We start from the raw sequence: 24,485 nt of genomic DNA, 5'->3' as shown, positions 1-24,485 counted from the left end.
AGTACATATGAAGAAATGCCTCAAAGTTCTCGAGAAGCAAGCAACCTGTTTTCACAGGTGCAGGTGCAGAAGGAATGGGGATGGTGGTAGTTGGCCAGGCACGGTGCTAATCCCCACTTGCTCTGCAGCCACCACCTCCACTGCCCATCTTCCACACCTGGCCCTGCCACCAGGAGTGAAGGCTCCAGGCCATGTCTGCTCTGTCATCGGGGGGAGGGGGGAGAGAGACAGAGTCACGTACATAGTCATTTCCGTTTCTCAGAGCATGCCAGAAGATGTGTTTCCATATCTAGAATCATACAGAGGGAGGAGAATGATCTGTTGTCCCTTCAGGCAGAACACATCAAGGGGGCCCTGAGCCTCAGGGCCAACTGGCTCAGTTGCCAGCAAATTCAAGAGGGAAAATGGTCATTGAACAGTTTTTTCACTAAATAGTGGTTCATTTCGGGCTGCCAGTGACGGACTTGTTTGCCTCAGATCTGAATCACCAAGTGCATCAGTTCATGATATGCTTCTTTCATCCCAGGGCAGAAAACACTGATACCCTAAATGCTCCTTGGCCAACAAGGCTAATATACATGTTTCCTCCCTTACTGATCCTTCACAAGCTCCTCTGCAAGATCGCATAGCTGACAACAGTGATCTTAATGGCACCACACTGGCCAAGATGTCCTTCATTCTGTACCATCCTACAGCGGGCAGTGGAGCCACACCTCACAATTCCGCAGATTCCTTCTTCAAGGATCAATTTGGTATCCAGACGCATATTGGATGTGTCTAACCACCTGGAAATTGAGGGGGAGGCCTTGAAGAAGCAGGTATATTTAGAGGAGGAAGTCAGTCATCAGAATCTATAATGTCATGTGGAAGGTGTTTGTGAAGTGGGGTCATCACAAGAAGGTAGACCTGTTTCACCTATTTCAAATACCTTAAGGTTCCTACAGAGATGCTTATCCAAGGGTCTTAAGCCAGCCACCCTACATAGATAGGTGGAAGCACTTGCATTGGTTCACCCACAGATGGGGGGATTCTAAGTCTCAACTCATCCACATGTCTTCAGATTTCAGAACGGGGCTTCAACAATCTTTCCTCCACAGGTTCAACAGTTACTGACCAGGAATCTTAATCTTGGTGTAAACTGCACGGAGCTTTTATTCCAAACCCAGGTCAATTCAGTCCCTGCCATCTACACAGAATGCGATTTCTGTTTTGATTTTGGGCGATTTAAATTTTCTTTCTGCAACAAGAAGGATTGATCCGGAGTGACCCTACCTGTATTGTGCGATATCTTAGAGTGCTTTAATGCTCAATATTTTTAAAATTGAATTGAGAAAGCAGGCTGTTTTGAATCTGGGCTTTGCTCCGTGGTAGAGATCCCCTGATTGGCCAAAGATGATCATGTGACAAGCTTGCCTTAAAGGAGAAGCCCCTAATTTCTCTCAACTTCTGTCAGTCTTGGATTTTTTCTCCTGCCTCTGCCTTCTTTGATCCTCTCCCCCCCCCCTCCAAGAAAAGAAAGAGGCTCCCTGCTTGGCTCCTCTCCCCCGTCCTTCAAGAAAAAAAAGAAAGAGGCTTGGCTTCCCCCATTCTGAACTATCCTAACCCTGTGCAGAACATTTTTCTGTTTCAATGGAGGGGGGGAGAGGAAGACCCGAGTTCAAATCGATCTGAATTCAACAAGATTGACAATGGAATAAACAAAGTAAGTGCAGACTCTGCCCTAGTCTTGAGAGCCCTCACCAAGAGTCCACCAAGAGCCAGTTTCTTCCATGGACTTAAAATGGCTTTGTATAAAGATGCTTTTCCTTGTGGTGATCACTTAAGCTAGAAGCATATCTGAACTAGGGGCATTTCTGGTCAAATCTTAATTATGCGTGTTCCACAAAGACAAGGTCATTTTCAGACATGATCCACCATTTCAACCCAAGGTCTCCCCTTCATTCCACATATAGAATGGCTTATACATTCTAGCAGCAAACTAGTAGCAAAGATCTAACAATGAGATATTCTAGCTCTACAAATATTCCATATTTTATAGCCTTTCTTGTTGTGTCACCAGAAATGTTGACCATTTCAGCAATTTTCTAAAGGCAGCTTTGCCATTTAAAAAAGATCAGAGCTGTATCCTTTAAATTGAGTTAATATTTCTTCGCCTCCCAAAGTTAATATTACTTTCTCTGTGTGCATTTCATTGAAAATGTTGTGAAATGTCCATTAAAACTTTCTCAGATTTTCCTTTTAAAGCAAGGATACTTTCTTCCTTTTGTAGCGTTTATAATCTAGGAATTGCACTTGCCTGCTCAAAAGAAACCAAAGGAAATGGTTGGAAGAAGACCAGATTACTGATTGTAAAACTGATAGCAGCTCATGTGAAATGAACTAGAAAGGATGTCTTGGAGTACATTTCACTGTGTGACTTCAGATTAATTAATGTTTTGATGAAAACCTTGCCATAAACTTGCGTCAAATGGTAAAGAGAGTGTGACTTAAACGTGTGAAATTTTCCCCAAGTGTGTAAAATTCGTATATATCCACGGGAAAAAAAATAGCGTTAATAATGGACAACAGTAATTGACTGACACGAAGGGCTAATGTCAATTTGACTAAATTGAAATCACAGTTAAATTTAACATGCCCATTAAATAAAAACTGCAGAGCCTCTGAAGATTTATGGACTGCAAACACTTTAACTTTTCTCTTGATTGTCCAGGGGTGGGAGGAGGGGGGAAGAGGGGGAACTGCTTCACAAATATGGATGTAAAGAAACTCTGAAGATTTGACATAGACTCTGAAATCTCCGTTTCATTTTTTTTTTCAAAATGGCAAGGTCTGCATTCATCTTCGGGTGGGAGAATAATTTCTCCTTGGAATATTCTTAAATAAATTGCTAGTATGGGAACAACTTCCAGAGTATGAAATAGTGGCTTTAATAAACTTGAAGTACGGAGCCAGAAAAGTCCATTCCCCTGATTGAAAGCCACATATTATCTTTTAGATCACATCACTTTGCCTGTTTGATGTCCGACTCAAATGCCGAGTTGAGCAGCTTTGCTCCTTTATAGCTGTGGCTTGGGCTTCGGGGTTATGGCATGGTAGACAGGAAGGAGGGCAACAATAGTTGGGAGAAAGCCAAAACTCAAATGGATGCCTTCAGAATGGCCACAGTTTTCATTTTGGCCTCCACACTTGGAGGGTTGGCAGGGCTTGAGAAGGATAGCCTGACCTACCAGATGGCTGATTGTTTCCCAACTGTCACGATTCCCATTGGGGAACATGGGTCCCCTTGCCCTTGGATTGTACTACCTTGGGAGGTGGACAGATAAGGGTGCAAAGGACGCAAACCTTTTTGGTTGCCCCCAGACCTCCTGGCCAATGCGTCTCGCATGCCTACCCCACCAGGTAGACCTCCACACATTTGGTATCACCTCTTAGGGAGGCTCCATAGTAAGGTGACCAGATTTTAACATTGGTAAAGGGGGACACCGTTGACCGGGGAGCGGGGTGTTCTTGATTAAAAATTTGGTTTATATGGAGCAACAAAAAGTTTCATAGAACGCATAGAACGCAAAAATAGTACTGTAATATATATTTTTAAATTTCAACATAGGTACAATTTGCCTGGTACCCCCAGATGTCCCTCCAAAAGTGGGACAATCTGGTCACCTGACCTCATAGCCCAGGGTATAATCATGTACCAGACTTCCTGGCCAACAGGCTTCTTTTCAAGCTAAAAACCTTCAGCTGTGACAAGTAAGTATATACACAAACAACTTACATCATAACCGAACAATAGAAATGCTAACCAAAGATTAAACATTTAAAAAATATTTTTTCTTACTTAATATATTTTAGTTATTATAAATTAGATCTTTAAAAAATCAGTTTCTTCAATAGAGCCCTATATCCAGTGCTTGGCTAATTACCACGCTGTGTTAAAGTCTCCCACAGACTGGGGTAAAGGGAGGACTCGGGTAAAGGAAAAGAAATCTCAAGCAGTGAGAGTAAAGGTAAAGGTTTCCCCTGTGCAAGCACGGAGTCATGTCTGACCCTTGGGGTGACGCCCTCTAGCGTTTTCATGGCAGACTCAATACGGGGTGGTTTGCCAGTGCCTTCCCCAGTCATTACCGTTTACCCCCCAGCAAGCTGGGTACTCATTTTACCGACCTCGGAAGGATGGAAGGCTGAGTCAACCTTGAGCCGGCTGCTGGGATTGAACTCCCAGCCTCATGGGCAAAGCTGTCAGACGGCTGCCTTACCACTCTGCGCCACAAGAGGCTCGTAGTAAGAGTACCACCCCACAAATTGTATGCTTGATTCAAACCTACATTTGACTGTGGCTGTTTGGACTCTAAGCCACCAGATAGCTAGTTAATGGCAACTGAGGTGGGGTCCATATTGTGGATGAGCAGAGTGGTAAACCTCACTCAACCCTACACATCCCATGGGTGCATATGACCAAGGTTATCACTGAAACTGGCTGGGGGAAGAGGCAGGTGAGGTAGAGTGGTTAATGAAGGGGCATAGTGATTGAAGGATGGTGGACTCCAATCTGGAGAAGCAGATGAGATTCCCCACTCCTCATCAAGCAGCCAGCTGGGTGACCTTGGGCTAGTCACAGGTCTCTTAGAGCTGTTCTTGCAGAGTAGTTCTCTTAGAAATCTCTTAGACCCACCTAACTCACTTCCTTGGTGGTCTCCTCTCGGAATACTAACTAGGGCTGAGCCTGAGATCTGATGAGATCAGAGCTCATTCTGCACTCAGGATGGTGTCTGTTGCGGGGAGAGAAAGGGAAAGGTGCTTGCAAGCTAATTTGGGACTTCTTCAGATAGTGAAAAGTAAGATATACAAACTAGCTCCTCTCTCTAAAACAGGGGTAGTCAAACTGCGGCCCTCCAAATGTCCATGGACTACAATTCCCAGGAGCCCCTGCCAGCAAACACTGGCAGGGGCTCATGGGAATGGTAGTCCATGGACATCTGGAGGGCCGCAGTTTGACTACCCCTGCCCTAAAAGGTCAGCCAAGGACCTTAGGCTATACCAAATGAGATCCCAGCTGTGTGTAACTGCTAGCACAGCGAGCAGGGATTTGTCACGGTTCTGGGCCAATCTATATGGATATTTGGAAAATACATTACTTTGTATGCATAAACTTAGCGAACTTAAGTCCTCATTATTCTGTTAATCGGATTTCTGAGAACCAGAATAAAGCTTTAGGCACTGACCAAACAAAGGGGGGAAATTGGTAGGAGCCATGGGCTTAACAGGGATTTAAGGTGTTAAAAATGAGGAAATGAACTGTAGGTACCCTTTTTGGGATGCCTATCACAGAGCTGTTCTTACGGATTCTCCGCCCCCCCCCTTTCTCTGAATAGGGGCACCATTCTAAAACATTAAGCTCTCTTAACTGCTTTGCTTTCACCGTGGTAATCAGGATAATAGTGGGATTTGGAGAGTCTTCAAAAAGGAACTGGAGATTTCACTAATGGGAAGATCAGATGCCTGAACTCTGTCACAGGGATGACAAAAGAGAGTCACGGGTTTAGTAATGTTTTGGGATACCAGGTGAATCAACACAAATTGGAATATATTTCCAGACTAGTCCAAACAGGCATTTCCTCACTGTGTATACTGGCTCAGATCCCATGTCACTGTTCTGGCAGAGGGCAGCAGTTCCTTCTGTTTGTACAGAAGGGCAGGGAAATTTTGGCCAAGTTTTCCCCTTCTGCTGCAAACTCCCATTTGTCCCTCCAACACACATACTGTTCCTGGGACTCTAGTGACCTGAAGATGCACAGTTTCAAGGGGCAAGTAAGACTGCTGTAGGAGGGGAAAGTTGCTTTCTTCGAGCACACATTAGGACAAGACACTCAATTTCTGAAACTAATGAATGACCGGTAACACCATTGTTTATACTTCTTTCTCGAAAAGTGTTTCACCTTTAGCAATATGGTAGAAACTGAACTTTTGCCCTTGACTTGGCCCCAGTCAATAGAGTTACCTTTGTGGATTAGGCAAAGATCCAGACACACTGGCTTAAAAGGTTTAAAAGGAATAATCTTTACTAGAAAGATTATACATGAATACATATCACATTCATCTGCTTCAGTAAAGAGTGCACAAAGCCTTCAAAGACAGTTACAAAAACAACACATTGCAAGCCCCTATGGTTAGGCTACAAGCAGGACTACATCTCCATACATCAGCAGATGGAGAGAACTGAGAGCTGAATGGTGGAGGGTTCTTCCTCCTTGAAAGCCAAGCTCCTTCTCTTCCTGAAGCAATAGAGATTTAATGGGGGGGGGGGCTACAAATGTATAAAACTATGTAATGCTATTCTGGCTCTCCTTTTGCAACCCTTCTTTTGATATTACCATTAGTTGGAACACTGCAGCCTTGGAAAGAGAAGGACATTTAGGTCTGGTCAGGTTTTGTAAAAAGCCTCGTCTCTACAGCTCAAGTTGGCTCAACAAGGGAATCTTGAAAGGGTAGAATAGCGATGATGCAAAAGGGGAAACGAGTATATAGGTAGGTGTTAGCTTATGTGGCAAAAAGGTCTTGAATCTGGGAAAGATCTTTGGTTGATTGGGTGGGGACCCATACAATCAGCTGTTCATCAGTTGGGAAGACAACTATAGCCATGCTGAAATGGTAAAGCTAGCTATCTGTAGATCTGAACAGTAGGGAATCAGTTCCGTACAGCAGTGGTCCCCAACCTGCGGGCCGCGGCCCGGCAAGGCCTTGGCGCCGGGCCGTTGCTCCTTCTTCCCTCCCCCCCCAAAGCGAGAAGCTCGCCAGGCCGTGAGCAAATCGGCCCCCAAAAGGCCGATTAGCTCGCGGCCCGGCAAGCTTCTTGTTTCGGGAGGGGAGGGGAGGGAAGAGAAGCTTGCCGAGCCACAAGCTAATCGGCCGCTTTAGCGGCTGATTTGCTGGCGGCCCGGAGGGGCCGGGAGGGAGAGCCGCAGCTGCCGGCATGGCGGTGGCGCAAACGCGCATGCGCGGACTGCTGCGCACGTGCGTTTGCGCCCCTGCCGGGCACAAACGCACGTGCGCAGCAGTCCGTGCATGTGCGTTTGCGCTGGGGCTGCCGCGCGTGCGTGGGCCCCCGGGCCGCCCTCTCCCCACACTCCGCCGCAGTGGTCCGCAGCGGCTGAAAGCTTGCGGATCGCTGCTGTACAGTACAAAGTCCATGCAAAACCCCTCTTTCTACCCATCTAGGATCGCCATGTTCCTCCTGGCCACCAGTATGTGATGGGGGTTAGGGTTGCCAGATTCAGGTGAGGAAACCCCTGGAGATTTCAGGGAGAAGTCTGGGAGGACAAGGATCTCAGTGGGGTGCAATGTCATAGAGTGCACTCTTGGAAACAGACTTTTACTTCAGTGGAACTGATCTGTAATCTGGACATGAACTGTAATCATGGGCAACTCCCTGACTCCTCCTGGAGGATGGCATTCCTATACCCTTTTTATACCATGTTAAAAGGCAGGCCAAACAAAGTTTCTTCTTCAACCCCCGTAACCACAAAAAGGGATGCCATGCCTCCCTGTGGCTGTGGACTGGGTTCCTCTGAATTGGGGAAGGTTCCAACAGGTTCCTCCTCAGCCTAGCATGGATCCTCCTGTACATTAATCCTGGCTCCTCTTTGCAATATAAAACTGTGTGGATTCCTCACACCTCCATGCCTATACCTCCCTGGTGCCAGCTGTCTCTTCTAGGCCTTTGGCTGGGGCCAATGACATGGTAACATCTATTGCCCTCCACCCACTCACCACCTACCACTTACAGGGCCTGCAAGATGGAGCTTTTCCATCAGTCATTTGGTTGAGGCTGGGTGGTGGAACATTGATTGGTCTCCCCCCTCAAACCACCCCTCCCTATGGTAGGAAGTGGCATTTCCAGCCATTGTGAGGCAGGGGAAGGATTGGGGGACAGGTTTATTGAGGTTGTTTGCTCTTATTTGTTTCAGTTTTATATGGTATTTTCCATTGTTGTGAACCACCCTGATTCAGCTGGCTGGGAGGGGAGGTATATAATTCTAATACGAAATAAAAAAAAACAACAATAAATAAATATTAGGTGCTATTTCATATTTACCATCATTATAGGAATCCCCAAATCTTTTCCTGGCTCTAAGGAGTATTGAGAAAACTTTTAAATAGTTTGAATTAGCTGATTTAGTTGCACTGTCATCTATTAATATTTTAATCTATATTTTCATACCTGTTTGTACACTACCCTGAGCTGGCTCTGCTAGGAGGGTGGTATAAAAATCAAATCAATCAATCAATCTCTAGGTCTCACTGGAATCTCAATCGGGATCCAACCCTAGGCTTCCTCTCCTGGTTGGGGGTCTCCCAGCTCCTGTGGTTTCTACTTTGGCTGTGCTGTCTACGTCAAATGCACCTCAGGCCATGTCTGGTGTCTCTACCTCTGTTTGTAGGATTTCCTCCTAACTGGGCCCTTGGAGGTCTCCTCCACAGGCCCACCTGGCCTGCATTTGCTCCCTCACCTTAGTCAGTCTGAGGCCTCTCCCAGCCTCCATAGCTGCTTCTCTCATCCCTCCTCATTGCCAGCAGTTGAAGGCCTCAGTGGTTAGATTAGACCCCGTTCCTCAGTTGACAATAGTGCCCATTTCCAGCCTGGCTGTGTTTACTTCCAAATGGGCTATCAGGAGTGTCTCACTGCCATCCAGATCCTGTAGGGTGGCCCAACCAGCCACAAGGGAATTTAAAACAGCAGAAATTAAGTGTGCCATACGTGATTGGCTCTCTAAACTGCAGATGATACTCTGCTTTATGTGAATTCAAACTGTTGTACAGCCTGAAACTTTGAATTTCTAATTGAAAAAAATTGTATTTCACTTTGGCAAAGCAATGTTAACAGATATAAAACTTGATTCTTGTTTATGGATTTTGGATCCATAATTGGAAATGCAGAATTAAAATTCTGATAGGGGAAAATAAAACTATTTATACAGCCAAATTCTGATCAAGCATTTCCACCCAAATCATGTTTCTCTTATTTGTATGTTGAAGAGTCCTGGAAACTCAACAAGCACTGTCAAACTTCTTTGGCAATTTTTCCCAGTCACTCCATGTCCTTATGATTTTGAGAGGTTAGCTAGCCAAAATAAACAGAGGGTCAATTCATTCGCCTGCTCTCAAAATTGTGTCCCAGGTTTCACAGCTTACAAAAATCTCTCCAGTGCTCTATCAAATAAATGGAACTCAAAGAGTTTCAGCATCTTGCTACAATTCTCATGTAGGCAAGCTATTGACCTGCTGTCACTGTGCATTTTCTGGCTCTTGACACATTTGCTGAATTGGCTTCAGAGTTTACAAGACAACTAATTTTACATTGTGTTTCTCATATAACAAGTTAACTGCAAGAAAGCTGAAATGTGGCTAACTGTTTGAAAGGAGCAACACAACGAGCTGTTCCTGAAGTTGTGTCTTCCAAAGTTCCAAAATAAAATTGTGTGCTCAGAAAATCCAAGTTCTGCATCAAGGTCAAAGCTGAAACCTGCCATTTTCTAATACAGTATGGCTTTCCACATAAACGACGTTATATTCATGTCTCTGACCCTGAGTTAACTAATTTACTTCCTCCCAGTGAAAGGAATGGGTACATTTATGACTCATATCATTTCCAACATGATACTGTAGGATGCTGAGACCATGCTCCATCCTTGGGGAGTTCTCTTTTATTTGAGCTTTCTATTTTCTTTTTAGCTTAGTCCACTATTATCTTAGCCTTAGCTAAGTTTGTTTTTTTCCAGTTATCTCTGTTTTCTATGGCCTCTAAAACTCAATGCCATAATCTCCTTTCCTTCCCTTGTTCAGGTGCGTTTGAAGCTTTTTCCTATTCCTTCCCGTCTAGTAGCATGTGCTTGAATTAGTGAAAGGAGAAGTTTGAAAGGAGAAGTCTAAGCCTTGAGTTGCTAATTCAGCCAACACCAAACAACTAAACTATTTAAAATCCGAAACGCAGAAAAGCCACCAAATCATTAAGTAATCCACCAAGAAGGAAACTTTGGACAGAGCAAAATAGAATCCAAACACAGGAGAAAAAAGAGAAAAATCATTGTAAAGAAAACAAAATGAAGAAGAAACAAAAACAATGAAGCAAGAAACTGAAACTGAAAAGAAATCAGAAATTTTTAAGTGGGAAAAGGTAAAGAGAACCTACATCAGGCAACCTAACAAAATCAGCCACCAAACCATCCAAAAAAGACCTGCCAAAGCCCACCAAAGGCCTGCCCACCAACCAAGCGGACAACTCCCAGCCAGATCATTTGGCCAGGAAAGAACTCCACCCAACTGCCCAGCCGCAACCAGGGCCCCATTCATTGACCAACTGTGGCCACGGTCTTCATCTACAAACTGCCCAGCTGTGATCAGGGATCCATCCATTATTTGCCCAGCCAATTAACAACCAATTATCCCAAGTAAATACAATACAGAATACCTGAAGCAACTTCAAATATTGATTATCAACCAATTAACTCATTAACATCCTAATTCAATATACTTAATTGATTAATGTCTGATTAATTAATTCTAATTAAATAATTAACATCCAATTAATTCAGTTCACCACAATCCCCATAACTACCCCATCCAATCCCTGAAATGAAATTTAACCTAAAAAAACACCCAACTGCCTTCCTCCCCCCTCCCCTCACCTGAACATGAGCCAATACACAATGCATAATGCACTGTAAATAACAAGTAAGCACTGGACTGGGTATCCCTGAGATGTCGTAGAAGAGGATTGGGGCCATCCCTCCGGCTGGAGGGATGCCACTGGTTGTAGAAGACAGTCCTGCCATACTTAACAGCATCCAGCCTGGCCATGGGGTAGAAACAGCACATGTTACCCTGGTGGATGACCTCCGTTGCCAGCTAGGCCAAGATGGATCAGTACTGCTTGGATTATTAGATCTTTCAGAAGCATTTGACATCCTTTATCAATGCTGGGATATGCAGGACAGCCCCAAATGGCTGATCTATTTTCTCCAGGGTTGCGGACAGAGGGTAGCAATAGGAGAGAACATCTAGCCATCATCAGCTCATATGTGGAGTCCCACAGGGAGCAGAGCTATCTCCTAACTTATTCCACATCTTCCTGCACTGTCTTGCTCAGCTGGTGTGGAGGTTTGGGCTGGGATGTCACCAATATGCAGATGACACCCAGTTATTTGTCCTGATGGACAGCCACCCTGATTCTCCCCTAGAATCCTTAGCCAGATGCCTGGAAGCAGTGACAAGTTGGCTCAAACAGAGTTGTCTGAAGCTCAGCTCAAAGACAGAGGTCCTGTGGCTGGGCAGGAGGGGATGAAGCAAGGAAATGTGCCTATCCAACCTCAACAGAGTGCAGATATCAGTAACTCAAACTGCCAGAAACCTGGCTGTGATCCTTGATCCTCTCCATGGAGACACAGGTCGCAAGAGTAGCATGGTAGGCTTTTTAACACCTATGTCAAGCCAAGCTACTAGCACCTAGTGACAGTGATCCGTGTGACCTCTAGACTAGACTTCTGCAGCTCATTCTATGGAAGCCTTCCCTTAACCTTGATCCAGAAACTGCAACTGGTCCGTAGCCAGGATCCTCAGAAATACACTGTGGAGATCCCATATTCAGCCTGCAGTTCAACAACTCCATTGGCTCCCAATTGAATTCCAGAACAGGTTTTGTTAATCACCTTCAAGGTCATAAGCAGTCTGGTCCCAGTGTACCTGAGAGACCATCTCTCTGCCTATACTCCCCAAATAGCTCTACACTCCACCAATGCCAACTGGCTGGTGATCCCTGATCCCAAAGAAGCATGCCAGACTTCAACCAGGGCTAGAGCCTTCTCTGACCTGGCCCCCACCTGTTGATTGAGGCTAGCTGACCCAACAACATGTATTGACTCCCTAGACACCCCTTCTTTGACCTGAACCAAATTGACTTCACTACGGGTTCATGTTAAAAGTTGTTGGTACAATGGAAATCTGTTATAATATTCTGTTCTACATTGGAATAGATCAATAAATAAATGATCGTCCAGAATATGGTTGAGATGCATATCCATGAACACACCCACTCAGGGACCCTCCCCTCCCCTTCCTACTCCCCCCAGGCCATTATTGTGGTCATAACACCCAATAGAAGTTTAACAACTTTTTTTAAAAAAATTAAAACTTAATTAACTCTCAGCCACTCAGGAAACCCTTCCAGAGTAATCAGGAAACCCTGGTTGAGAAAGCCTGCTCTGGGGAAAAGTGTAGAAGTCTAGATTTTTGACAAAACTAATGACGAACAGAAATTAACCAGACAGCAAACAATTAAAGCAGAGGCACACCCTCTCCTCTGTTATTGTCATGCCTGGTGAACCTGATTTTGATTTTATTCAGGCAACTTGATTTAATGTAGTCATCTTTGATTGGGATATGATTCTTTAAGACAAACATGATTAGATAGTAAACCATCACTATGTCATCTTTCATGGAATGAAGCAGGATGGAAATCAAAGATTGCCCAAAAAATCATTTTGATGTTATCCTTCAGAAGATTTGGTCAGCAGCCAAAATCACCTTACTCAGTGATCAATCCCTGTCAGTTAAAGCTAACAACATAACCAATAAGGGAAGTTTAAAGGGAAGGTTGGTGAATCTATATCAAGAGAGTGTCATTACCAACATGAAACCTGTGATTGTAGATTCTATTGCTGCTCAAGATAGTTTGATCTCTATCGACATCTGAACATTGTTGATAATAAATGCTTATTTACCTCAACAGCATAACCTGAAGGATAGTAATCTATACAAGCACTGATTATGCACGTAAGAAAAGGCCAGGCCAGCATTCACATGACAGTGGGGCAAATTCCTGTTTGTGCATGACATCAATACCAATCTGGCCCCTCCTAACCCACTTTAGGGCCTCCGATGCCCCGCAACAAGGGAATGCTGATTATTTTCATGTGCTCTCTTTTTTTTCTTTTCTTTTTTTTTGCCATGGCTGCCATCAGAGGCCATGCCAATGTTCTGTTCTGTTATTATATCCGGTCTTATTTTTTTCTGTTTGAGCTTGCTGCTTTTATGTGCATGCAAGGGGGGAAGGATGTAAGCTAGGAGAACAGCAAGCATCATTTACATTTTTGGTTGGATCTGGTTTCTAGTTTATTTAGATTCTTTAATCTAGTTTTTGGTGACTTTTCTGTATTCGTGTTTTTCCATTTTTTGTACTGGTCTATTTTTTTTGAAAGGCCAGAAGTAAATGCTTCCCCCCCCCCCCTGCTTAGGCCAAATTGCTGTGTGGTTATGGGATGAGTTTTCTTTGTGTATTAGGCATTTTACCCAGAATTTTATTTGAATTCCTTGAGATTTGATTTTGATTTTGTTAAAGGGAGAGGGTTAGTCAAACTGCAGTGCTTGTCCTGTGCATGTGTGTGGTTTCAGGGTTGAGCAACTTGTGGGTTCTACTAACTAGGCTTTTGGCTATAAGAGACAGTTTAAATATTTTTTTCATAAAATTTAAATACTTTAAGGCAGCCGCCTGAAAGCTTTGCCCATGAGGTTGGGAGTTCGATCCCAGCAGCCGGCTCAAGGTTGACTCAGCCTTCCATCCTTCCGAGGTCGGTAAAATGAGTACCCAGCTTGCTGCTGGGGGGTAAACGGTCATGACTGGGGAAGGCACTGGCAAACCACCCCGTATTGAGTCTGCCATGAAAACGCTAGAGGGCGTCACCCCAAGGGTCAGACATGACTCGGTGCTTGCACAGGGGATACCTTTACCTTTACCTATAATTTCAGGATAGGGATTCAGTTTCTCTCCAAATACACTAGAGAGGATTTCAAAAGACAAAAGGGTGAGTGACTTCAAAGTTTTTCTCACCATAGGCAACAATGAAGGTTTGATAGGGGCACCCTCTTTGGGTGCCCATAGCACTGGACCCCCTGGTCCAATCTTTTTTAAGCTCATGGGTTCTTTTGAGTAGGGGCCCTAGCAGCTATGCTGCAAATTTGGTGCCTCTATGTCAAACCCTCTCCCCATACCACTGAATAGACAGAATTTTCCATCATAATCATCATCAAAATTTCTATACTACCCTAACATAATGGCTCAGACTTCATAGGTTATAATAGAGGTGAACAGCTTCGGTTGTATCTCGTTACCTGAATCTGAAACCTAACATTGAAAATGAGATTCAGGTGACTCTGGAATACCTGCATCAATTCAGGCTGAATCCAAAAGGTACCATTTTTTTTGTTTGGTTAGCTCTCAAATTAGGGTAAATAATGGTAATTGGTGATGCTAGATCCAATATGGTAGGGAATTTAATCTTTCTGACAGAGGGTTAGTACGGTTGACTATTTCCTGGTTTCATTCTCTACCTCTCATAGCATTCAATTGTTTCAGATGGAAAATTCCTGTGACAGTGACCATGCACCTCTACAGTTGGAATTGAACCTGGGATTAAAAGTATATGTGATGATGAATAACATAAGAGGACTCTTTCCCATGGTTAAGGACAGAAAATGATCCCCTAAATTGGAACCATAATTTTTTTTAGTCTGAAGTTCATCAATGCTTTTGGATTTAAGATTCAAGTGGGTAGTCATGTTGATCTGAAGTAGCACAACAAAATTTGAGTCCAATGGCACCTTTTAAGACCAAAAAAATATTTATTCAAGGTGAGAGCTTTCATGTGCATGCCTTGAATAAACCTTTGTTGGATTTAAGGAACAGGGTTCTCTCTGGACTGCTAAAATGCATCTTAAATAATTTCATCCAGTCACTGTATTTATTGCAACCTTTTTTGGACAGTTTTGGTTTCAATGGTAAAAATGATTGTGGACCCCTTTAGTATGATAGATACTGTAAAAATGTATAGAGAAGGAAATCTCAACAGATATCCAGTTTTCAAGGAACAAATTCTCATCTGGTTCTACTGCAGCAGAATACATTCTCCTTCTACTTGTTTAGTTATCCTTACGGACTGTGAGAATTATTTTAAACTATTTTTAACAATTCCGTCTCTTGGTCAGAAGGCCATCTCTGAATACAAATCTTGGCCAGTGGGAAAATTGGAATCCTGTTACCACTACAGCAATTTTTGCCTTACTGGGAATACTAAAATATGGGAAATCACCTGGCCCTGACTGTGTCCCTGCTGAGATTTTAAAGTTATACACTCATAAGTGAGTTCTGATTTTAGATATTATATTCACGGTCATTAATAATTATGGCAATATTCCAGATAAATAATGTTATACTATAATTGCTTCAATTAAAAAAAAAGGGATTATTTGATCTACCACCTAATTATCAGTTTACTTTCAATTCCTGGGAAATTATATGTTGCCCACCTCAACTAGGCTTTGCAAGTGGATGACAAATTTCCCTGTAACAGGACAACAACAGATGAGTTTCCAGGATTGTTTTTCTTTGCTTCATCATGCCTGTAACCATTCTTTCTGGGCAGATAAATACATCTCTCATAGAAGGAAGCTATATAAAGCATTTATTGATCTGCATGCCACATTTGACTCGATCCCTGCCTAAAACTCTGAAACAAATTGGAACAGCTGCACATGCCACAAAGCCTATTAGTTTGGGTTAAAATCACTATACTCTACATCAGGGGTAGTCAAACTGCGGCCCTCCAGATGTCCATGGACTACAATTCCCAGGAGCCCCCTGCCAGCGAATGGACATCTGGAGGGCCGCAGTTTGACTACCCCTGCTCTACATTATTTGTTAAGGTTAGTTGTTCTACTACTGGAAACTACTCCACCCTAATCCTAGTAACAAAAGATGGCCAACAGGGCTATATTTTTACCCTTTATCTTTTAAATTTAAATCTACATGACCTGTCTCTGAAGACACTATGGTAAAATATTTTCAAGCTGGTTATCAACTACAGTTGCTTTGCTGGGAAACAAGCCTACTATAAGTAAATCTATGACCTTGCAATTGTTGCTCTCTGACAAAGACACAGAAGTAATCATTTTAGTTGCCAGAGCTTTAACTAAGATGCTTTTATAATATGCTGCCTACCTTGTATTTTATCGTTTATAGTTTATTTATTCATTTTAAGATCTGTTTGGTTATGTAACCCCATGGCCTATTTTATTATTTTGTTGAAATTTTAAACCCTATTTTTATATGTCTTATACATATTTTATGTCAATAAAAGGTTACTGACTGACTGACTGAACTACAGTAAATCAAATATATTGGTCTTTCAGAAAGCAAGAAGTCCTATGAAAGTCAGTCAGTTGTGGATAAGCAATGGGCATTTGACAGACCAAGTGAACTCTTTTTGTTACCTGGGGTTCCACTTTACAGCTTCCAACACTTTGCTTACACATCTTAACCATGTCTTGGAAGGAACAAAAGTCCATATAGCTATTATGAGATTCTTTTTTCAGTATGGAGGTCAGTCAATTCCAATAGCAGTGGAGGTCTACTGTACAAAAATTCTGTCAGTCCTAATATATTAAGTGCTTATTTGGATCTCTACAGCCTTAAGTAGGTTGAAGAGTGTGAAGGCTTCTTTTGTGCACACACTTCCACATGCCTCCAAATGCATTTCAAAGTATAATGTATTACTAGAAATAGGATGTAGTCAAATATCTCTTATAGCCTGGGAAGCTGCAATAAAATTTAAAATCTTCCTGGTACAACAGACCTTACCTGAGTATTTAAAATAGACCCAGTTTGATTCCCATAAATCATCTTAAAATAAGTTAATGGAAGACAAGATGCTCAGTCTAGGGTTTAATCCGTGTTTGTTACCCATGGATGTCTCAGAAATTAAAAAGAAGGCTCTTGGTTTCCTGAAGTTATTAGACCAGGAGGCTATCAATCTAGGTGCCAAGAGACATTCCTCTCTTTTGGAAAGATTTTCAGACCCTCTTTTTCCTGTTTTTCCACAGTATTCAACCATATTAATGGTTCCACTGTTCTGCCAATTATTCTTCCTGGCTAGATCACATGTTTTGCTATTCACAGAACTGTCAGGTTGCTGTGATGGGATTAGCCATACCCAGAGACTGCCCTAGTAGCAGAGCAGTAACTGAAACTTTGGCTTATTTTCTGTTTTGTTGCCATCTGTACTCTTGTGTAAGAGACAATTTCATATTGCCTTTATGGAGCAGATTTCCTGCTGTTCACAGGATTTCCATCTGCCATATCTTTTGCCTGGCAATGATAGAAATGTAACTCTGGCAATTACAACGTTTACATTCCATGCCCTTAGAATTAGGCAGGCATATGTTAAAAATAACTGGGCTTAAGTACTAGTGGGACCATAGACTCTATTTGCTTTGCCAATGTGCCTTGGGGCATGTAGGCATTTAAATTTGGTAGAGGAACAAAGTAACATTCACATATAGGGAGGAAAAACACTTAGGGATGTTGTGATGCCAACAGCTGACATTGGGTGGACTCTTTGCTGAGAGAAACCCAGATCTCCTTATATTCTGCAGAACAGCTGGCTCACCTAGCTAACCATGTCCTCACCCAGGACTACCACCCAGCAGGATAGGCTCCCCATACCCAGATGGCAGTAACCTGTGGAAGCTCAGTAAATCCAGAACCACTGGAATGTTTTTTTTTCTTTTTTACTGGAAAGGAGGACTGGAAACATGGATGGTGCAGTGCAGCTCTGAATTCTCCTTGGCCACAGGCATCATTCCCAGTGCAGCTGCAGTTGCCCCTCATTCGAGCAGATACCTCCTCCTGCCAGGGCTTCACTGCAAGCCTCTCTTTCCAGCAATACTGGCTCTAAGAGCCAGGCTGACCACTCTGCAGCATGGCTCCCACACTGGGGCAATGGGTAGCTCATATGGGATGGCCATGGAGAGTGTGTAGGATTCTCCATTGACTTGTCATTTTCACAGCAGGCAGTGCCTTCCAAGAGACATCAGGCAGGGGGGCTGAGGAAAGGTGTAGGTGTACTAAAATGGGCCTTGACTGGAGGTCCCCAGGTGGGTCAGTCATCTGAAAACAGAAGGAAAGCCTGCTAAGATCTTTCTGCACAGCTCAGCTGCCTCTGGCTCTCTCCTGCATTTTTCTGAGGAGGGAGTACATTAACAGTGCTACACTAGATTGACAGATTTCACCTGAACTTGCATTTTTAAAGTAAATTTTAAATGCCTAGCAGTATTTTTTTTGCTATATTCCATTATTTTATATATTATGCTGAGGAACTAGGTGTTGAAGGGAGCAAAATCTATGCAGATGATAAAAGAAAGTGAAAGTAATTTGACACACAGAAGAGAAAAATCGATCTGAGGAGAATTCACAGTAGTAATGAAGGAAAAAAATCTGTGCATAAGAGGCCTATGGTTCTGTGACAATGGTAGATATTTAGAAACCATTTATAGAAACTTATATGAAGATGACACCACTGGTATATTTTTGTCTTTTCCCTGTATATCTTTAAAAAAATGTTCTTATTTAGTTGCTGAATGGTTAGGGGTTTTCCCCCTTGCTACCCCCATTTTTAAAAAAGAAATGTTTTAAGAACCCTTCAAATATCTGTCACAATTATTATTATTACTATTATTCAATTTATTTCCAACCGCTCCCACCATTCCTCTCAAGCATTTTGTTATCTTTCTGGGGTTGAATTGGGAGGCACTTTTCCGCAGTGATTTCAATCCTACCTGGCAGGTAAGTTCTAGAGGGTAGTGCTAAAACCATGCTGCTTGCATCCTGGTCTATAGTGTTAAACAAGGTTCTATATTGCCTCCTGTGCCTTTTAGCATCTACATGAAACTGCTGAATGAGATCATCTGGAAATATGGGTTCGTTTGCCATCAGTATGCCATCAGTATGTGGACGATACACAGCTCCATCTTGTGTTTCCAGGGGAACACTGAGAGACTGTGGAGACCATGAACCAATACCTGGAGTCATTTTGCAGCTGGATAAGGATGAAAAGTAACAAATTGGAAGTGATACTGGTAGGAGAAAGGAATGTCCTATGACTTGAGGTTTCTCCTATTTTGGATAGGGTTCCACTCTCCCTATAGGAACAGATTTGTAGCTTGGTAGTTCTACTGGACCTGAAGTTCCTCTTGTGGTGGCCAGGAGCACTTTTCATCAACTGTAATCTTTCCTGAGCAAAACAAATCTTGCCACTGTGGGGTATGACTTAATAATAACTAGATAACACTATTGCAAGAGGATATTCTTGAAGAGATTATGGATGCTATAATTGGTACAGAAGGCTTCAGCTAGAACACTGACTAGGAATGGTGTACTGCAGGGTTTTTTCCCCCTCCTACACTGGTTCTTAAACAGCTTTCAGTCACAATTCAAGATGCTGACATTGAGGCAGATTGTCAGAAACCACCATAAATTTCTACCATGATTATATGTTGCTAGTCTGATTTATATGCCCTGAGGTAACCCAGATGCCTTCATTTGACACACCAAGGTTGATTTCCTGCTGTTGTATTTTATGCACACCAACCTCCCCAGTCCTGGCAAATAGATGGGAAAGAAGCTGAGGAAGTGACAGATTTTATTTTCCTGGGCTCCAAGATCACGGCAGATGGGGACTGCAGCAAAGAAATTAAAAGATGCTTGTGCCTGGGGAGGAAAGCTATGGAAAATCTAGACAGCATCCTAAAAAGCAGAGACATCACCCTGCCAACAAAAGTTTGTCTCGTCAGGGCTATGGTCTTCCCAGTTGCAATGTATGGCTGTGAAAGTTGGACTATGAGGAAAGCTGAACATCAAAGAATTGAGGCTCTTGAACTCTGGTGCTGGAGAAGACTCTTGCGAGTCCCTTGGACTGCAAGGTGAGCAAACCGGTCAGTCCTAGAGGAGATAAGCCCTGACTGCTTCTTAGAAGGCCAGATCCTGAAGACGAAACTCAAATACTTTGGCTACCTTATGAGAAGGAAGGACTCCCAGGAGAAGAGCCTAATGCTGGGAACAATTGAGGGCAAAAGATGAATGATGCAAACAGATGCAAAAAGATGCAAACAGAGAATGAGGTGGCTGGATTGAGTCACTGAAGCAGTAGGTGCAAACTTACATGGACTCCGGGGAATGGTAGAGGACTGGAAGGCCTGGAGGATCATTGTCCATGGGGTCGCAATGGGTCAGACAAAACTTCACACCTAATAGCAACAACCTGGACCTGTTATCTCCATGTAATGACTCCCTTTGAAGTGTTCCTGGTTGGAGTTCCCAGGGGAGAGGGAGCCCCTATATTGCCTACCCTATGCTTTGTGAGTCAGTTCTGACTATGCCTTCCAAGTAGTTGCTTCCATTTCTAATAAAGAAACTTTAATTCAAAGAGTTTACTCATTTAGATTTTGAAGTCTCTCACACAGATCAAGACTGGAGTTGTACAGTCTCTATAGCCTTATACAGCTTGAGACCAAGATTAAAATCCACCTACTTCCATACAAACCTACCTGACCACTGGAGTCCTCTTCAATTGCCTTACTTTAGGTGGTCCTGCCACTAGAAGTTAGACAGGTAGAACCTAAGAATAAGTTTTCTCAATCATGGCACCAAAATTATGGAATTCTTTCTCTCTGTATATATCGATTCATCTCTCTCATTCATCCTTCCTTTAGCAGGTAAAGACTGTTTTGCTTGGTGTTCTCTCAATGAACCCCATTGACCCTGACTCTTGTTTTATGCTTTGTTGAATTCTCTTTATTGTTTTAGCATTGTGACTGTTCACTGCCTTGGGGTCCCTGAAAAGCTGGAAAGAAAACGTAATTTTTAAAAAATCTATCAAGATTTCTCCAGCTAAATTAGTATATACATGGTTAGATCTCCACGGAGTATATACGCATTCCTGCAAAGAATTTTTTGTTTACCACTTTTTACTGAAATAGACATACTAGTTTTCCTGTGCTCTATATCTCTGCAATTGTTTCTGACTGCTGAACTATTTTTCTTTTTGTGCACACCTGCAAAAAGTGGATGTTTGGTGCAAAACGATTAATTTTTAAAACAATGCCTCCAGCAGCATCTTCTGTCAAGAAGCTTGGTAGCATTGAAGGATTCTGTGGTCTACTTTGATGTCAAATGTAAAGCACTGAAATAATAACACATATCTTGTTGTGCCCCAAAAGACAGTTAATGAAATAATTTAGGATATTTGATCACCTGCTTCCTCATTCACTGTTAAAATGGAGCCCAAACATTTAAATCATCTTATCTGTCCCTCAGAAACTTCTTTGAACTAGCACATCGCTATACACAAAGAGCTCCATAAAAAAAAAGAAAACTTAATCTGAATCCATGTTAGAGCTCTTTTTAAAAAGCCCAATACTTCATGCATACAAAATGAAAATTCAAGACTTTACAGATCTGTTTACAAAAAAAAAAAAGATTACTTAATCTAACAAGATGAAATTAAATATTTTCCCATTCTGTAGTTAAGAATGTTGATGAATTCTCAATAAATTACTCTAATACTCCAAAGGAATTTTGGAGAGGAATACTGCTTGGTTGGTTTGTTCACATACTGCAAGTGGACACTCAGGTTTTCCCCAAAACATATGAAACTGAATTACGCATGCTACATGTATATGCATTCTCACACCACTTTCACCGCCCCAACCTCCCCCATCTATCATGTTTTTATATACTGGAAATAATAATCACGTACGATGGGGGTTCTGATCCTACTGAGATGAACAGAGAAACCTGCGCACAATGTCTCTGTAATCTGCGTTGATCTTTTGGCATGGTTGACTGTGACATAGCCCAAGCAATGTCCTGTTCTCCACTGGATGATTACCAAGAGTACTTGCCATGAGGACTGATTGTTCTAAATGTTAATCTGCATTGCAAAGAGTAAAGGATTTTAGAAAAATCCTGAGCCCGTTATGGGAGAAAGTAGTAGTACTACTACTACTACTACTACTACTAGTAGTAGTAGTAGTAGTAGTAGTAGTAGTAGTAGTAGTAGTAGTAGTTGTTGTAATGTATACCTGGAGTTTAAGACTTTTTTGTCCTATAAGGCATAGCAAGTTGCAGAAGCCAGCACTCTGTAAGGTGAACCACAGACAGTGACAAGTAGATAATCCCTGCTCTTTCAGATAGTCTGTAATTAGAACTCTAATGTCAACCAATGCTGAAAGCCTTCTTCCTTGGCAATATAACCCAGATATGGCCCAAAAGAGATCAGAGGAAACCATCATGGAATAATTGAGTAGATACCCGAGGTGGCAAACTACCAATTCAGCATAACAAATACATCTGATGAGGCTTATAAACAAATATCTTTCTTTTGAAAATGGAAATGTCCCATGATTTCCTTAGTGTTTATTCATGGGAACATAGTGATCTGATCCCATATGCCTTTTGTGTGTTTTAAATGTAGTTGTTTCTCTCCTCCAACCATCCATTCAACAGGCAAAAAAAAAAAAATCTGACCAGTTCAGGCATGGACCAGGGTCATACACAATCCAACAGGCCACAAAAGAGTTAACTGGCATCAACAGCTGTTTGGCTAGATGTCATGTTGAAAACTGAGCTTACACAAGGCTATTCGAGCTACTGCTCATTTTAAACTGCAACCAAATAATCAACATGATCATAAAAGGTGCTCCATTGGATTGTGCAAGGGCCCTGCAAACAAGCTCCGTTCAATTTCTGAAATCAATTTTGCAAACTTTAAACCATCCCCAATTCTTTATATGGGAGGGAAGGTGGCATAGTATAGCCTGATTTCATCCAATCTCAGAGGCTAAGACTCAGGACTTGGAAGGGAGATACCAAGGGAGACTCTGCAGGAGAAGGCAATGGCCAACCATTTCTCACTTTCCCTAAAAGCCTTTGCTGAGGCTGCCATAAGTTAACTGTGACTTGACAACACTTCTTACACATTTCCTCTAAGACATTTCACAGCTTTCTAACTAGATCTGTTTCCCTTAAAACTTAATTCTCTGGACCAATTATACCCCAAATTCACGACAGTGGGTCACACTGGCCAAAATTGGTGCCAATTCTGGTTTATTCCACTATGCTGCAGCAGCCCCCAGGGTGAGAGTAGGAGAGATCAACTAATCACATGGTTAGATTAAAATCTGTGTTTAAGGAGGATTCAGAATTTTAATATTCAGCTTTGTATTAAAGGATAGTCGTACAGTCCAAGAAGGCTGACATTTGAACCCAGGAGCACCCTTAATAAAGACTTCTCAGTCCACCACCAAGTCTGGACAGATATTCACATTTAGATCATTATTACTTCATTGGGTCATCATGGAAACCAGAGCAGTAGCAAACATTGTACATGGACATTTCAGGCAGTCTCCTTATAAGAGATCCTGGGCATCATAAAGCAACCACAGCATCACAGATTTGGAAGGGACCCTCAAGGGCATCTATATCATCCCCTACTCAGTTCAGGAAACCCAAACCGCACAATTCCATGGCTGAACCATTGGGAAGGTTTTTGTTTATTTGTTTAGTTCAACTGAAATCTACTCTCCTGTAATGTAGCCCCCCTGAAGCAGCAGAAAACACGTCTTTGTTCTTTTCTATGTAGTCTTTAAGAAATATAGAAAACAAGAGAAGAAAAGAACAAATGCCAGACCCAGATTTGCTTATGATCGTCGTTGAATTTAAATTTCAAACTTTTAAATATCAGAACCCAGCAGGTGAATAATTCTTTTCAGTCTTGTAAAGCATTCAACTCCTTATGAAATAAATGTATGATTTTTAAAAATAGGTTTCCAAGTAGTCAAATGACTCTCTAGGCAGGGTTTACAGAGCTTCTTTTATAGCTGAGGTGCTGTTTGGACAATAGTTATCAGTGGGTAATTTCCCCCAAATATATGTCTATTTTGTGTTTTTCAGAACGTATTAAGGATACCTGTGGTTTTAAGATGGATGCAATTTGTGACAATTGGGATTACTGTCATTATGCCAGAGTTAGAATCAAGCACCTCTGGGACTTAATAACTTCCTTCTTCAGGAGATACAAAATGGGAGCATCTTGGCTCTGACAATTGGGACTCCTTTGTCATAGGCAGGAAATCTCTGCTCCAAAAGTCTTTTCAGCAAAATGGGGATTCTTTATTGAATTTTGAGAGGCCTTTTGTTGTTGTTGTTGTTTAAGGCTTAAGCCATCATCATTTTCATATTTGGCGGCAATCCCCCCCAATATGTTCTGTACTAGGGATGGGCAATTTGGTCTGGCTAAGCCAATACTTAATCCTTTCCCAATTTTAGGAATGTGACACCCAGTAGCGTCTGGATGAAGGAAACAGACAGGAAGGAATAATTCCTGTTTGAATGAGCATACAGACAGACGCAGAAAAGATGTAGCTATTTTAGCTGGATTGAGGTCAACTAGAAGCAGGTTTTACGACGGGTGCTTTGGGGAAGGGAGAGGCATAATACAGGATCAGTGGTTTTGCTGCCTGCTGAAGGGGTCTCTTTCTACTGTGACCTGCTTGTGTGTTTTTAAATAAAGATTACAAAGACATCATAATCCTACAACAGTCTC

This window comes from Paroedura picta, chromosome 8 (assembly GCF_049243985.1).
Source record: "Paroedura picta isolate Pp20150507F chromosome 8, Ppicta_v3.0, whole genome shotgun sequence".
Classification (NCBI taxonomy): domain Eukaryota; kingdom Metazoa; phylum Chordata; class Lepidosauria; order Squamata; family Gekkonidae; genus Paroedura; species Paroedura picta.
Note: the sequence above shows the minus strand (reverse complement) of the source record.